Below are 15741 nucleotides of genomic sequence, written 5' to 3'. Positions count from 1 at the left end.
CCAATTCTGGAGGTAGGTTGTGTTAACTTACGTACTTTTTCTGGTGGAGTTTGAAACCCTTCTTCTTCTTCTTCTTTTTCTGTCTTGGTCACTGGTAGTGGTGGTGGTGGTACTGGTGATGGTGCTGGACTTTTCATCAAGGTCTTAAAATCTTTCAGATTGGGTAGAGCTGTTTCGTCTAAAGCTTTCTGGTGAAAGAGTTGTAGTCATTGCAAGAGTTGACCGTACTTTTGCGATTTTTCTGTTTCGGGCAAATCTTGGCGATCCATCAAGGACTGCAATTCGTGTTGTAACTGGGACATTTCGCTCAAATGGGGATTGGGAGGTAAATGCGGGGTGCGTTGTTCTTGCCAACGATGGTATTCCATCCATCGTTTGTAAGGCACTAAAGCTAGTTTTCGTCCTTCCATGGGGTTGTCAAGGGTCGATTCTGAGATCTTGGGACTTCAGAGGGCCTTTTTATCTTGCTCCCACCAGTCCTCCCAACATGGTTCCCAAGACTCCTTTCAACAATGGGCCTAACAAGAGGGGTAAAATGCGTCCACGTTGGACCAACATCTTCTTCTTTTGACGAAGGGGGTTTTCTTTTGAAACATTTGGCGAAGAACGTGACGATGTTTGCCTAAGCATTGTTTTTGGTGTTTGGACAAAGGGATCGTACCTTTCAAGATGTTCAAATAACATTCGCACACGGTATCGATGACCTCTTTGGAGGCTGTTTGAATGAGTTTTTTTCGTAGGGGCGGAGAAGCTTTGGACAGGACAGATAACATGTTCCCATGTTTGACTAAACGTGGAGGCAGTCCTTTCCTTTTCTTTCCTTGGGGTTGTTTAGAAGAGGGATGTTTTCTGGAGGGTGACATCTTCAGGAACACCAAAAACACTGATACCCCGACTTGGTCACAGACCTTTTTTTATACTGGAACGCGTCGCCACTGATTGTCTTTACGTCGTATCAACTTGAGGACAGGCATGACACGTCGTGCAGGGGTACGCAACAGACTAAATCGAGCCAGTTCTTGCTTGGACAAATCCAGTAAACTTTGTAACATGCCCGATCTTTCTTGGACTTTGATTTTGGGAGAAGGTACTTTGTGAGCAGCAGCCACTGCCACTAAATTGGAGGGTCCTGCCACTGGGGAAGTTCTTGGGGTCATCAACGGAGAAGTTCTTGGTGTGATCAACGTCTCCAAGTACTCTTCAGTTCTTGGTGTCATCAACGGAGAAGTGGATGAATTTGAGGCTGCCGGAGACGCGGTCACCGCCGTGGCAGGTCGTGGTTTGCGAGTGTAAGGTTGCGTCCTGGCCGAAGTGCCTCTCTTGCGACTAGTTTTCTTCTGTGGACTTTTCTTTTTCTGGGGACTTTTTCTCTGTTTCTTTTTCTGGGGGGGGGGGGCTTCTTTTCTTTTTCCGGGGTGGTGTCTGGTAAGAGGAGGGTCCCGTCACTGGAGAAGTTGTCCTTGGGGACCTGGTCTTTTTCTTCTTCTTGGAGCATCGTTTGACTTTTTTCTTGGGAAGAACTTTGGGGGCATTAGGATCCCATCTTAAGAGAGAGCGAATGATGACCCCTCCTAGAGTACCGCTCCCTCCAGGTTTCAAAATGATTTGTTTTTTGGTTTGAGTGTTGATGCGGGGATCGGCCAGTTGGGTCAAAGCGACTTTGTTTCGATCAAAAAAGCGTTTGGTTTGATGATAAATCTGAATGATCCCTTGGAGTAATTGACGTGCTGTCACCGTGAACCATCGTAAGACTTCTTTGAGACTAGCTTCTAAGACACGGGCTCGTGTTTGTGGATTTTTTTCTCGACTGATGCCATACAAGGCACGAATCAATTTGACGGGAAGATGCGACTGAAGGGACGTCACGTTGACGTTGTGTGAGACAGACGAAAAGGGTCTGAGGTTTTTATAGATTTTTTTTGTGGAATGAAATGAAGTCGAGGACGGAGACGTGTACAGGACAGGCCCTCCGTCTTGGCACCAGTGGTGAAACAAGTGGGTACGAAATCGCAAATCCTCGGGGGTCGTAGGTTTCAAATCGACGAGTAAATAGGCGTGTGGAGTTTGAGTGGCATCGTCGTACGCCTGAGTCAGCCAAGGCGTTCCTAACTGTTTGGCTAAGACTTGCACTTGCGATTTATCTCGAGGGCTTTTAAACAAGACCACGTAATGTGCATTGAGGCTGATCGTGCGATGGGCTTTACTTTGTTGAAACAAATTTTGGGTGATGTAAACGACACTGGCATTACGGTGATGCCCTTTGCGCGTGAACCACAGTTTAATTTCTTCTTCGTCTTCTCCTAACATGTCGTCGAAAATGACCAAATGGGTTTGACGGGAGTCAGAGACGATGCTATCGTCTTCTTTAGGAATGCCTTCCACAAACACGATGGATTCGCCTTGACTTTCTCGCAAGAGGCTGTACGCCGATTGCCACTCTTTGTAACACCACACGACACGTTGAGGTGGACGATCGATCAAATGATGTATATGTTCGATCAATCGTTTGACGAATTCGGTTTTGCCTGAACCGCTAGGTCCGGCAATGAGCATGTTAAAGGGATGGCGAAGATACAAAGCCTCCAAACTGGCACGATCTAAGTGTTCGTCGATGACTTTGACAGTAGAGGAAGAGGGAGCAGAAGTAGCCATAGTGTGAGGAATGTCACTTGTGACACGAAAACAAAGAAGACAAGAGTTTATGTACTTTTTCAGGACACGTTTATTGAATGTTTTAAACATGAATACGAAAGACAAAAATACATAAAAGCCAAAGGCTTAAGTACAACGAAAAAAGGCACATCGAAATTATCAACGTGGAATAGAAACAAGTGTCTGTACAACATGTTTTGGGTAATGTTCTGACCAGTTCTATAGAGGGTAAGGTCACACAAGTGTCCTCCCGAAAGGGTCTTTCAGACCTGTCCACGACAGTCCTGTCCTGGGTGACGGGTTCTTTTGGCACTGTCACTAACACAGGTTGAAAAGTAACTTTTTTCCTTGAACAACTCTCGTGCATACTGCGCCACTTCTTGGGTCCAAGCCTCAAAACCCCCTTTTTTCCAGTCACGGACATCTGTCCAATGGGGGTGTAAGTCACAAGCTACACACACATCGTCATACACGTCTTCGGTAGCTAAAAGTTGACGAATCTTTTTTTCCCGTAGAGGTCGAGAAGTATCCAGATGAAAACGCAAGGCTTTGAGCAAAAGGAGTCTTTCGTGACCATTTAAGGCCATTGGGGTGGTAAGTACTGTTCATAAAGAGTCCACAAGGAATCGGCTGGTAAACGAAATCCCAGAAAACAAGTCACTAAGACACACACCACTTGTCGACCCAAATTGAATGGATACAGTTCTTGTAATAATCGATGGTAATGATCCACGGTTTGAATATGGTCATTGAGTTCCTTCCACGGAATCTGTTCAATTACATGTGACATAAGTCGTGGCATGGCAGCCTGTTTTGATAGTCTTTTTGTTTCGGAAACAATACACGTACTTTCTAGCCAGAGATCTTCGTTCTCCATTGGGGAATCTAAATCTTGCATACTGTAACCTAAACGTCAGAGTTTGTTTAGAAGTTTCCTCTTCCGCTAAGTAGATTCCACGTAAAATATGTTGGTAATCCTTTAACTTGTCTTCCTCAATGCGTTGCACTAGGTGAATCTCGAAGTAACCAAAATGATCAACACGTGGATCATCGGGGCCTGGAAGTATTGAACAAAGTCTGACCACTGAAACAATTTCTGACGAATCAGTTCTCTTATGCCATTCAGGTACCAGTGGTTAAAGATCTGGTGACGTAACGGATGCAACTGTTCTTTACGTTTGACTTGTATTTTGACCAGCTCTCGGTAAATGCGTTCTCTCAACTCCACAGGCAAAGCACGAATGTTCTCTTGTAAAGTATCCATGAATAGGTCATACTAAATCCTCTTTTGTCTGACACAAGAAATGTACCGTTTGCACAGACATGGTTTTAATTCATTGTCGAATCTAAATCGTTTCATCACTAATCTACACATTAAAATTCGTTCAGAAGTTTCCTCTTTCACTAAGTTGACATTGCGTAAAAGATGTTGGTAATTCGTTAACTCTTCCTCTGGAATTGGATCCAGTACGTTTACAATGTAGTAGACAGAATCATCCATACCAAACCAATTCTTTTTATAACCATGGGGTCGTTGATCAATGTCTGTCCAATGGAACACTTTCAACTCAATCAGTCCTTGTATAGCATTCAGGTACCAGTGGTTCAAACACCGGTGACGTAACGGATGCAGCTGTTCTTTACGTTTGTTTTGTATTTTGACCAGCTCTCGGTAAATGCGTTCTCTCAACTCCACAGGCAAAGCACGAATGTTCTCTTGTAAAGTATCCATAAACAGATTATGGTAAGTTACTTCAATGTCTCGGTCTCACTAAGGGTAAGTAATGACAATTCGGTGACCATCGAGTATGTTCTACGTAGGCCGAATCTTGCGGTTCCCAGTGATGAAGTGACACACCGCAACTGAAGCACTTGACTTTATCTCCTTCGCCCAAGTAGAACAATCCGGCTCTGGCTAATTCTTCGGGGGTCGGTCCTCCCAGATACTTAGGCCATTTTCCTTTGAACGATTGAAGACGATTTTCAAAGTCGCAGTATTCCGACAAACGCACAGGAAACGAATATTCGTCTTTCACAGGTTCGTTTCGATAAGGGTTGGGTGACATGGACAGGAGTTTGCTCAGGGCTGGATGACATCCGTAGGGGGGTAGACGTGAAGGTGAACATCCACCTTTAAAACGAAAGCCAGTAAAGTGTCCAAGAGGACGAACGGAATCGCTTTCGCATCCCTCAGGTTTGGTACGCACAACATCACTTTCCATGATAGGTGTAGTGAGAACAAAGTTCCCATGATGCTTTACGGCATCGCTAAGGTCACAGCGTACAGCATCGTTCCCATCGCAAGGCTCACAATCGCATTCCACTTCAGAAGTCCCACACTTGAATTGTGCCTGTCTGAACTTGTTTTGTGTTTCTCTGAAAGTATTCATCTTGTTCGCTTGGTCTTGGTAGTCACAATGAACTATCGATCTTGCCTAGGGTTCCTTTTTATATATAGACCAATACCAACGTGTCCATACGGCAAGGTGAAATGATTGGGAAGTCGCACTCGCTTCTGGTACACAATTTGATAGACTTTTTCTAAGGGTCGACTGACGATGTGTTGGGTGGGTAAACGTACAATCTTGTTGGGTTGATAGGTGGTCACTTTAAAGTGTTCATCTTCTCTGGACTGCAAAGCTTCTTTCAATACGCCAAAGTTGACCACACGACTGGTACGATAATTCAGAGTCAATCCTTTCACTTTACACGTCGTGTGCACTTCTCCTTGCTTGTCCCGGTATTCGTAACCGTCATTTTTAGGACCACCACTGGCGAAACTTAGAATCTTGTCGTCGGGGTGCTCGTCTGTCCAGGCTCCTAAACGGTCTCCTTCGATGTCAGGGTGCTGTTGACTCGGGTGATGGATGTAAATGCAACTGTCCATGTCAAAGTACAGGACGCGTTCCCCTAACAGTTCTAAAGCTTCGTACAATTTTAAGCGAGCATGAGCTGTCACGTAAGCCGCAATGATGACATTTCCAAAGGGGTCGTCTTGTACAAAGCCCAGATCTTCTTCGTAATTCACTAAGATCAAATCCTCGCGAACGACGTCCACGTGTTTCATGAATTTGGTTTTGTCGTGAATCATCTGAAAGTAGCGGGAAGGTTCGGTCAAATACTCCGTCTTGGGTAAACACGGACGTTGTGCCATTTTACCCCACAAGCAATTTAACATCACTTTGGCAAACGATCGCCTGCCTTCGTTTTTCTCGATGTGACCTAAAGTAATGCCTTCTTGTGCCCAGTATTTCTCTTTGAATGTCTTTTCGTCTTCGGGAGTGTGACACCAGGAAGGATAGCCGCTGGCTTCTTGTTTCAGTTTGAAAAAGGCATCCACGTAGTCGGCGAAAATGCCTTTCTGACTGGGGTCACCCTTGTGGTATTGTTGTGTCTTGGGAAAGTGGCAAATTTCGTACACTTCTAACAGTTGGTGTCCCATGTCCAGAGCTTTGAACAATTCCACGCTAACCCACGTCGCCGTCAAGGCCCGTTCTTCCTGGGTGTGCTGACAATGTTGGTCTTGGTTGCACGTTTCGGCACAAGTACGGCACAAAGGAAACATCAGTTTGCCTTGGCAATGGTGAGGTAACACGGGATGGTACAAGTCCGTGGGAGGCAAAACTTTACACTTGATCAGACCTTCGTATTGTCGAATGTTTTTCAGGTCGATGTGTTCCGTCAACAATTGTGGGTGCCCTACAGAAAAGCGACAATATTTGCACACGTAGGGATACAGCGAACACACGTCCAATTATTTCATTTCTTCTCCTTTCTCTTCGTCGGCTTGGTACAGCAAACAGGTGGCATTGGTCCTTCCTCCGTACAAACTATCCCTCGGGTTCAGCGGGTCCATGAACTGGTAACTTTCCACGAGGCGTTTAAACTCGGGATCGGTTTTCAAACGGTGATCGTACTCGCGTTCCCACATTTCCACCACTTGGTATCCTTCCTGTTCTAACTTTAGGCGTCGCTGACAAGTGGCCTGGTACGAGCCTTCCATGGTTCGTTGTAAAAACTGATTTTTAGTGCCACGGTCAGGGTAACAGACGGGACATCCGTGAAATAAGCAACCGTTAAACTCGTACACGATCTTGGGGTTTTCAAACTCCCAGCCATCGACCGAATGCGTTCCAATGGTCTTTTCGCCGCCTCCGTTGCGGGCATGCTGAATCCATTTGTCTTCCTTGTCGCACAAGTAATGTAACCAGCGTAGGGCTTTGACCGAGTATTGACGTTTGACATAGTTGGTCGTTTGAGGACTGATGACTGCCACGGTGTTTTCAGGCATGAATCGTTGCCGGTACACTAAGGAACACGCTTTGGCAATGGTGCAAGCTTCTTTCAAAGGATCGACCCCTCCGTGTTCCATGAACAGTTCTCGAAATTTTCCACAGCAACGTCGTAAAATGTCCACGTCGCAACGACAATACTTTAACATTTCTTCCTGAAAGTCGAAAGGGTCCGAGGCGTGAGCCTGGTACCAAGCGTAGAAAGCTTCTCGTTGTTCGGTACGCATGTTGTCAGGGTCGTAATAGTGAGCCTCAGGTAAATCGGGTAGAACGGCGTGTTGATTGGCTTCCGTATTGAAAAAGTGTGGAAAGTACCCTTTAGCCATTTCTGTCATTCCAAACGTTTTAGGCATTCGGCTCAAGGCATGGCCAAGTAACTCATCGAATCTTTAAACTGTATTTGTCCCACTTGCATGAAAATGATTTTGGCTCCGTTCAAAGTGACTTTAGGACGCTCGGTGCCTTGTTCCGTATAGTATCTCAAAAGAAACTGTCCATCGTATCCGGAGAAATTGTGAGCCATCACTGTGGCATGACGATGACAATCTCCGTAACGCTCGATGTCCTCTTGGCTCCACGTCTTGTCGATGGGGTCTAAGACCCATTGTGCAAAATCGGCTAACGTGTTCGGTCCTCGAAAGATTTTTTCACCCCCTCCGGGAATCTTGCTGCAGTGAGGGCAATGACTGAAGATAGGTTCCTGAATGCACTTCTCGCACGCTCGATGAGCCACGCAGAAATTAGGAATGTGAATACCGGTCTCTTGCATGCATTCGAAATCGAAAAAGATGAAATTGCCTTTCTTCTTGTGACCGTCCTCTTTCTCTGATGGGGGTTGGTATTTTTGCACGTAGCATTGGTGTTCCAAGTCCACGATGTGGTGACAAATGTGACATTTTTTCTTTCCTGAACATACGTGTGCCTTGGCATTATTGGTACGTATGCCTTGTCCACACGTAGGGCACAATCTCAGCAGTTGACAAGCACATTTCTGCTGTGAACCTTGCGTCTTCAAATGTTGTTGGTAACAGGTAGGGCTGACAAACGTGCGCAGACAAGTCGAACAATGCACTGGTCCTTCGCTCAGACAGGGTGGAGAGGCCAAACATCCTGAGCATTTCAATCCACAATGCTTGTGTTGCTCTCGATTGTTATAACCATAGTCACATTTCTCACAGTAATAACCGTATCCCAGGAATGCAGTGATACTGGTAATGGTATCGAAATGGTCATCGTGATAATAGACATGAATGTATTTTCCGTCCTTAAAGTCTTTCCCTCGAAACAACAGAGGTCCGCGCACTTCTTGAGGGTGCACTTTCAAGGTGTATCGTGGAGCTAGGACATCTTGCAATTTTTGCATTTCAGGAATGCCACAGGGTTTGTCTTTGGGCAAGTCGGCTTGTTGCAACAGGAGTTCTGCTTCACTTCGTTGTTTGGTTCGGTCCGATTTTCGAATATTCTCCCAGGCTCTTTTCCATTCTACCGTGTCGTTTTTGTTGGCATAGGTTCGTCCCACCACAATAGCCCTGGCTAAACACATCTGGTCTTGAGGGTTGTGAATTCGGACGAGACTTGTTTTGGTGTTGCGAAGGTCGTTCACCAACAACACCTTATTGCGTTGTCCGGTCCGTTGAGGAGGAGAGACGTGAGTCATGGACAGTGTGGCTTTTCCATCGGTGATGTCAAACTGGTCATTGGATTGTTGCACGTGTTGAATCTTGTCCATGACTTTGGAAGCGGTCAATTCTGCAGGGGTGCTAAACTCGATCCAAACAGGGGATTTCAAACCATCGTGTTCTATGGAAAGTCTCAAGCGATCGTCTTCTTTGGGTTGACATTGTTGCTTGAGTGTGGTAAGTAAAGAATCCCACACCCCCGGTGATGAACCCTTCTGCTTTCTCTAACGGTACTTCGGCCTTGAAATCTTTAAACTTCACCGTGTATTTGTAAGCCGTGGTTCTAAATTTTCTAGAGGAGCGCTTTTCCGTCTCTCGAATGGAATAGTATTTTTCAGGGTTGACTAAGTGTGGCGAACTTTGTTTAGAGAGTTTGGATTCTGGTTCACTCATGCCCTCTTCAAAATCACTGGCATGAATTTGTGCCAAGACTTCAGCCCTGGTACGAGGCGATAGATCACGTTTCTGCCTCTTACTTTCTTCTTCTTTCTTCTCAAATGAATTGGATCGTTTCATCTTGAGTGAAAAACGTCAAATGACTCAAGTTTAAAGAGCATGGACTCATTTATAGTCCTGGCAGACCAGCGTATATAAAAGGGTGTTTGTCTTGTCCTTTCACTATTCATTTCACTCTCTAACCGAGCACAACGATGGAAGAGACTAGCCAAATCGAACGTTTCATCAGAGCTTTGCGAGGGGTCATTAGAAAATTTTCTTCAGACCAGCCGACGGACTACTCTCCTTCTTTTCGAGATAAAAGTGAAGATACTTGCTATATCTGTCAGAAGAAAGGGCATTGGTCTTCAGAGTGTCCAGACCGTCAAAAAAGAAAAACAGGGGTTAAAAGAGACAAAAGTCAAGATACCTGTTATTATTGTCAAGAAAAAGGACATTGGTCTCCAGATTGCCCAAAAAAGAAACAAGAGGAGTCAGAAGAGAAGGATTCTTCAGAGGAAGAAGAAGAGGAGGAGGAAGATAGCAGACAGGTGAAGAAACAGGAGAAGAAAAGAAGAAGGGAAGAACGTGAGGAGGAAGAGGAGGAAAAGACTGTGACGGTGAAGAAATTTAAAAAAAAAACAGAGAGACTAAACAGTGAGACAGAAGAAGTGAATGTACTTTTTAAAGTGATTTGTTGTGAATTGTGAATTGGATTGTAACTATTTATAAAAGAATAAATTAGGTATAAAAAGGTAAGTGTCTTTGAGTTTTGATTTTAAATAAGAAGCTACACTCACGCACTCATATACACGTACTATAGGGGTAAAATGGTTTTTTGTTTTTTTTTTTAAGTTATTGGCAATTGAAAGTCTATCTTTTTTCGAGAGAAGTGGGTGGCCCTGAAAAGGGCCTTTGGTTTTTAGTGTAGGGGTGAGTTTAAGCAATCAACTTTAACTGCCTTAAGCCTTTGCCACGGCCGAGGCCTACTTCTGATGATGATGATTTGGTTGAAATTACTAAGGGTGGTACCGTAGGCTTAGTCACATGGTTGGCGTGTTTAGCTCGGGAAGGTCGTATTCTCTTCGGTCGTGATAAAGAAGTCTGATACATTTGTTTCAGACTTTTCACTCCGCTAAAATGTCCAACAGTACCGTGACGATTTGACTTTCACCCTCTTGTTTCTTTGCTGATTCTTCTTCTTGTTTTTTTCTTACCTCTTCTTCTTGTTGCTGTTGCTGTAGGAGAAAAGCTTGTTCTGCTTCCTTTTGCCGCTGTATAAATTTCTCCAATTCTTCTTTCTGTCTCTGTCTAAAATTCTCCACGTGTGGTAATGAAGGTGACGAAGGTTCCGGAACAAATTCTTGCGAGGTAAGAAAATCCACAAAATCCCAATTTACCTCTTCTGAAAGTAAGTCCGGGTTATCTTGGGCTGTCTCCACTGCTGGTGCACCCCAATGGATCGTTTTCTGAGTTTACGTCATGTTGAATCACTGTCGCATGGATTGACAGCGCACAGGCGCTAGCGAATCTATATAGACCACGTGACGTCACAGACTGTTCTCTTCGGATTGGATGCGGACTGACTGAATTTTGTAACGCGTGTTTGGATTGGTCAATGAACTCAATCCGTTTCAATCCTTCCTGTACCTATAAATAAGCGCAGTTCACTGCATTGATTCACCTGTTCTCGTTGCCTCAAGATGTGGACCACAGTCGAATCATCAACCCTTGTTTCTTCAATGATGTTCAGGACGGACATGCTAATGTATGTCCGATCCAAGTGGACAGTTGTCCACAGGTCAGACACCAGTCTGTGGATACGAAGAGTGTATGTGGAGAGACAAGGTTGCCTCAAGAGGACTCTTATTTATGGCCGTGCAGTAAGACGCAGCTTGAGGACAAGAAGATGCCGCAGATGACCTTTATGTTAAGGGCATATTAACATAAATCCAAAGGCCCTTTTCAGGGCCACTCCAATTTCTCGAAAAGAGATCGACTTTTAATTGCCAACCCCCCCCTTTTTTTTTTTTAAAAATCCCATGTTAATTTCCCCTTGTCCGTAGACAGTCCCACGATTTATTTCCATGTTAATTTCCCATTGTCCCTATACAGTCCCGCGATTTATGTCCATGTTAATTTCGCATTGTCCCTATACAGTCCCGCGATTTATTCCCCATGTTAAATTCCCCTTGTCCCCAGACAATCCCACGATTTTTCTCCATGTTAAATTTACATGGTCCCCAGATCGTCCCAGGGGTGTTTTTAATGATAAGTCCTATTGTCCCTAGATCGTCCCACTTCACTACTATCGATGGACACTGTGGTTATGGCAATGTATGTGACATCTTAAACGTCATAGTTGGCATAGGCTATTGTTGACGTCGACAGATTCATTTTATTTAATGAGGAATTTGCGCAATAAATAAAAACTGATTAGCAGATATTACACCATCAAATGAGATATAATGTTTATCTATTGTCTATCACTCGAAATAAAGCAGTATTATTTTTTAAGACGGTGCATTTTAGGCTGTCATGACTATTTTGTTTAAATATTCGAATATATATTGGACATTCATTTTTCCCTTACAAACTTGAATAGATGTTGTTTTCTTTTAAAAAAGTTATCTTTTCAGTTTTAAAATTAAAACAATATTTTACGCTAAATACATGGTCATCATCATCGTCATCAAATACTATTACTACTGCTGCTGCTACCACTATTTTTCTCTAAGTACATCCGTCGCAAAATGGGTATTATCACAATAGTGCAGTTTACGTTTCCAGATAAACCAATATATTAATGAAAATAAAAATTCAACCAAAAATAAACACTATTATTTTAATTTATTTAATGTAGTTTCTTCTGCACGTTTATCTTCTGAACACTTTATGCCAGCTAGTTTTAACTGAAAATTACAAACGTGCTTTTTCCAGTGCTGAATGGCATGACATCACACATGGTTATATAGACCCGTCCTGCCAAAGAACACAACGCAGCATCCAACCTGGCTTGGTCTATCCGGGATGTTAAAAAACCTCCTTCTTTGTCTTGACTTCAGCACGTCAACAACTAAGCCTCTTTGTTAACTGTTCCTGTCAGAGCCTGTTTCAACTTTTGAAAAATAATTTGAAAAGGTTTTATCGGCCAATATCTTGGGTATGTTCCGTCCAATGTTAATAAGATCACCCTGAACGGAATGTATACGTCAGCCTCTGGTCAACAGTTGGTAGTTTGACCATATTTTGTAGCAGATAAATTTAGTTATCTTGTGGAAAATGTTTTTCTTCTTGGAATCTCTCTGACATTTACCTTTTAACTCCCAATCAAAAGATGTCACCCTCGTCTTAAATGTAAGCCATTTACACAATTTACATATGAAATGTGATATAGAGCTTTAATTTTATTTAATCATTTTTGCTTTGACCAGTCCGTGGCCTTTGCCTTTATTTCCAAGATCAATAGGCATCTTCTTTGTCTTAAATGCAAGCCCTCTACAAAGCTTGGTTACAGTAGATTATAAAGAACTCAAGCTATACGGAAAACACTTATATTTTTCAATTCACTTTTACCTTCGAACCCCCAAAACAGGTCTATTTCTTATCTCAAATGGTCGTGATTTCCAAAGTATGGTCATCTTAGTCAATTATCTGTTATACACGTGAAGCTACTGTGTGCTAGCAGAACGAGTTGGGCTTTTTGTGTGTGCTCGGAATGCGAGCTACTTACAAAGTGTGGCAACAGTAAATGATGGAAAACACACATTACTGTGCAGAAACGAAATAGAAAACAAACAAACTTACGTACGAACACATGGATGGACATCATCATATCTAGGTAACGTTCCGCTTTATGGTGGGCGTTTATAAAATTATTTGGAAACGGTTGCATCATCTTTATTAATATCATCATCAACACCGAGTGAACTCAATCAGCATCACTGACATAATTATATTTGTATCCTTGTAGTTTTAATCATCTTAGCACCGATTGAACTCAATTAGCATTACTGCCATAATTACAGTTGTATTATTGTAGTTTTAATCATCTTAGTCATCACCAAGTGAACTCAATCAGTATCACTGCCATAATTATATTTGTATTATTGTAGTTTTATTTATCTTAATCACCGAGTGAACTCAGTCAGCGTTATTACCTTAATACAGTTTTAATATTGTAGTTTTAATCAGCATACTCATCACCGAGTGAACTCAATCAGCATCACTGCCTTAATTACAGTTGTATTATTGTAGTTTTAATCATCATAGTCATCACCGAGTGAACTCAATCAGCATCATTGCCATAATTATATTTGTATTATTGTAGTTTTAATCATCTTAGTCATCAACGTGTGAACTCAATCAGCTTCAGTGTCATAATTACAGTTGTATTATTGTAGTTTTAATCATCAGTCATCACCGATTTAACTCAATTAACATCATTGCCATAATTATATTTGTAATATTGTAGTTTTAATCAGCATAGTCATCACCGAGTGAACTCAATCAGCATCACTGCCTTAATTACAGTTGTATTATTGTAGTTTTAATCACCTTAGTCATCAACGTGTGAACTCAATCAGCATCATTGCCATAATTACAGTTGTGTTATTGTAGTTTTAATCATCAGTCATCACCGATTTAACTCAATTAACATCATTGCCATAATTATATTTGTATTATTGTAGTTTGAATCATCTTAGTCATCACCGAGTGAACTCAGTCAGCATCATGGCCATAATTATATTTGTATTATTGTGGTTTTAATCATCTTAGTCATCACCGAGTGAACTCAATCAGCATCACTACCTTAATTATAGTTGTATTATTGTGTTTTAATAATCTTAGTCATCACCAAGTGAACGCAATCAGCATCACTGCCATAATTATATTTGTATCATTGTAGTTTTAATCTTAGTCATCACCGTGTGAACTCAATCAGCTTCATTGCCATAATTAGTTGTATTATTGTAGTTTTATTCATCTTAGTCATCACTGTGTGAACTCAATCAGCATCACTGTCATAATTACATTTGTATTATTGTAGTTTTAATCATCAGTCATCACCGATTTAACTCAATTAACATCATTGCCATAATTATATTTGTAATATTGTAGTTTTAATCAGCATAGTCATCACCGAGTGAACTCAATCAGCATCACTGCCTTAATTACAGTTGTATTATTGTAGTTTTAATCATCTTAGTCATCAACGTGTGAACTCAATCAGCATCATTGCCATAATTACAGTTGTATTATTGTAGTTTTAATCATCTTAGTCATCAACGTGTGAACTCAATCAGCATCATTGCCATAATTACAGTTGTATTATTGTAGTTTTAATCATCAGTCATTACCGATTTAACTTAATTAACATCATTGCCATAATTATATTTGTATTATTGTAGTTTGAATCATCTTAGTCATCACCGAGTGAACTCAATCAGCATCACTACCTTAATTGCAGTTGTATTATTGTGTTTTAATCATCTTGGTCATCACCGAGTGAATGCAATCAGCATCACTGCCATAATTACATTTGTATTATTGTAGTTTTAATCTTAGTCATCACCGTGTGAACTCAATCAGCATCACTGCCATAATTACATTTGTATTATTGTAGTTTTAATCTTAGTCATCACCGTGTGAACTCAATCAGCTTCATTGCCATAATTAGTTGTATTATTGTAGTCTGAATCATCTTAGTCATCACTGTGTAAAGTCAATCAGCATTATTGCCATAATTACATTTGTATTATTGTAGTTTTAATCTTAGTCATCACTGTGTGAAGTCAATCAGCATTATTGCCATAATTACATTTGTATTATTGTAGTTTTAATCTTAGTCATCACCGTGTGAACTCAATCAGCATTATTGCCATAATTACATTTGTATTATTGTAGTTTTAATCTTAGTCATCACTGTGTGAAGTCAATCAGCATTACTGCCATAATTACATTTGTATTATTGTAGTTTTAGTCATCAAAATTACAGCAGCTTTACCGATATAGTCTTTAGTTCTAGTAGCATTTACTGTCCTGAAAAAAGGTGTCCACCATCATTTATATAAAACTAAAAGGCCTTCTTGCCATAATGCTGTCAAATTCTGTTAAGATGTTTTTCGTATATAAACACATATTTTTACTAGCCGTAGCCATATCTGACTGCAACATTTGTAAAATAACTTAAAGGTTGCTATGTTAGGATGCATTCCATCAAATTTGATCGAATTCTGTTTAGTCGTTTTGGGCAGTCAAGTTTCTTTCCGTAATATTTTCAAATAAGTATTTGCGCCTATATTTGACAAAGGATTGAGATCATAAGTGCAGAACTTAAAAGACTTTCATGTCAAGATACTTTTTGCCAACTTGTGAACAAATTCAGTTATTCTTCAATTTTAGTATTGGTGGCCATATTTAATGACAGATTTTAGCATGTGAGATATATATATATATATATATATATATATATATATATATATATATATATATATATATATATATATATATATATATATATATAACATAGCTTTATCAATTTTTCAGTCATATCGCTACAATGTCTGCAGTGTGGCAGTTTATAGTGATGTCTAGCACTGGGGCATCATGTTCCAGACATCTATCTCTCCATGCACGCATTATAAAATTTTTTAACCTCTCCCCCCTGAACACAATGACCT

The sequence above is a fragment of the Sinohyriopsis cumingii genome, chromosome 15 (assembly GCF_028554795.1).
Source record: "Sinohyriopsis cumingii isolate HCF-2022 chromosome 15, ASM2855479v2, whole genome shotgun sequence".
Classification (NCBI taxonomy): Eukaryota; Metazoa; Mollusca; class Bivalvia; order Unionida; family Unionidae; genus Sinohyriopsis; species Sinohyriopsis cumingii.
This window is presented reverse-complemented; position numbering follows the sequence as displayed.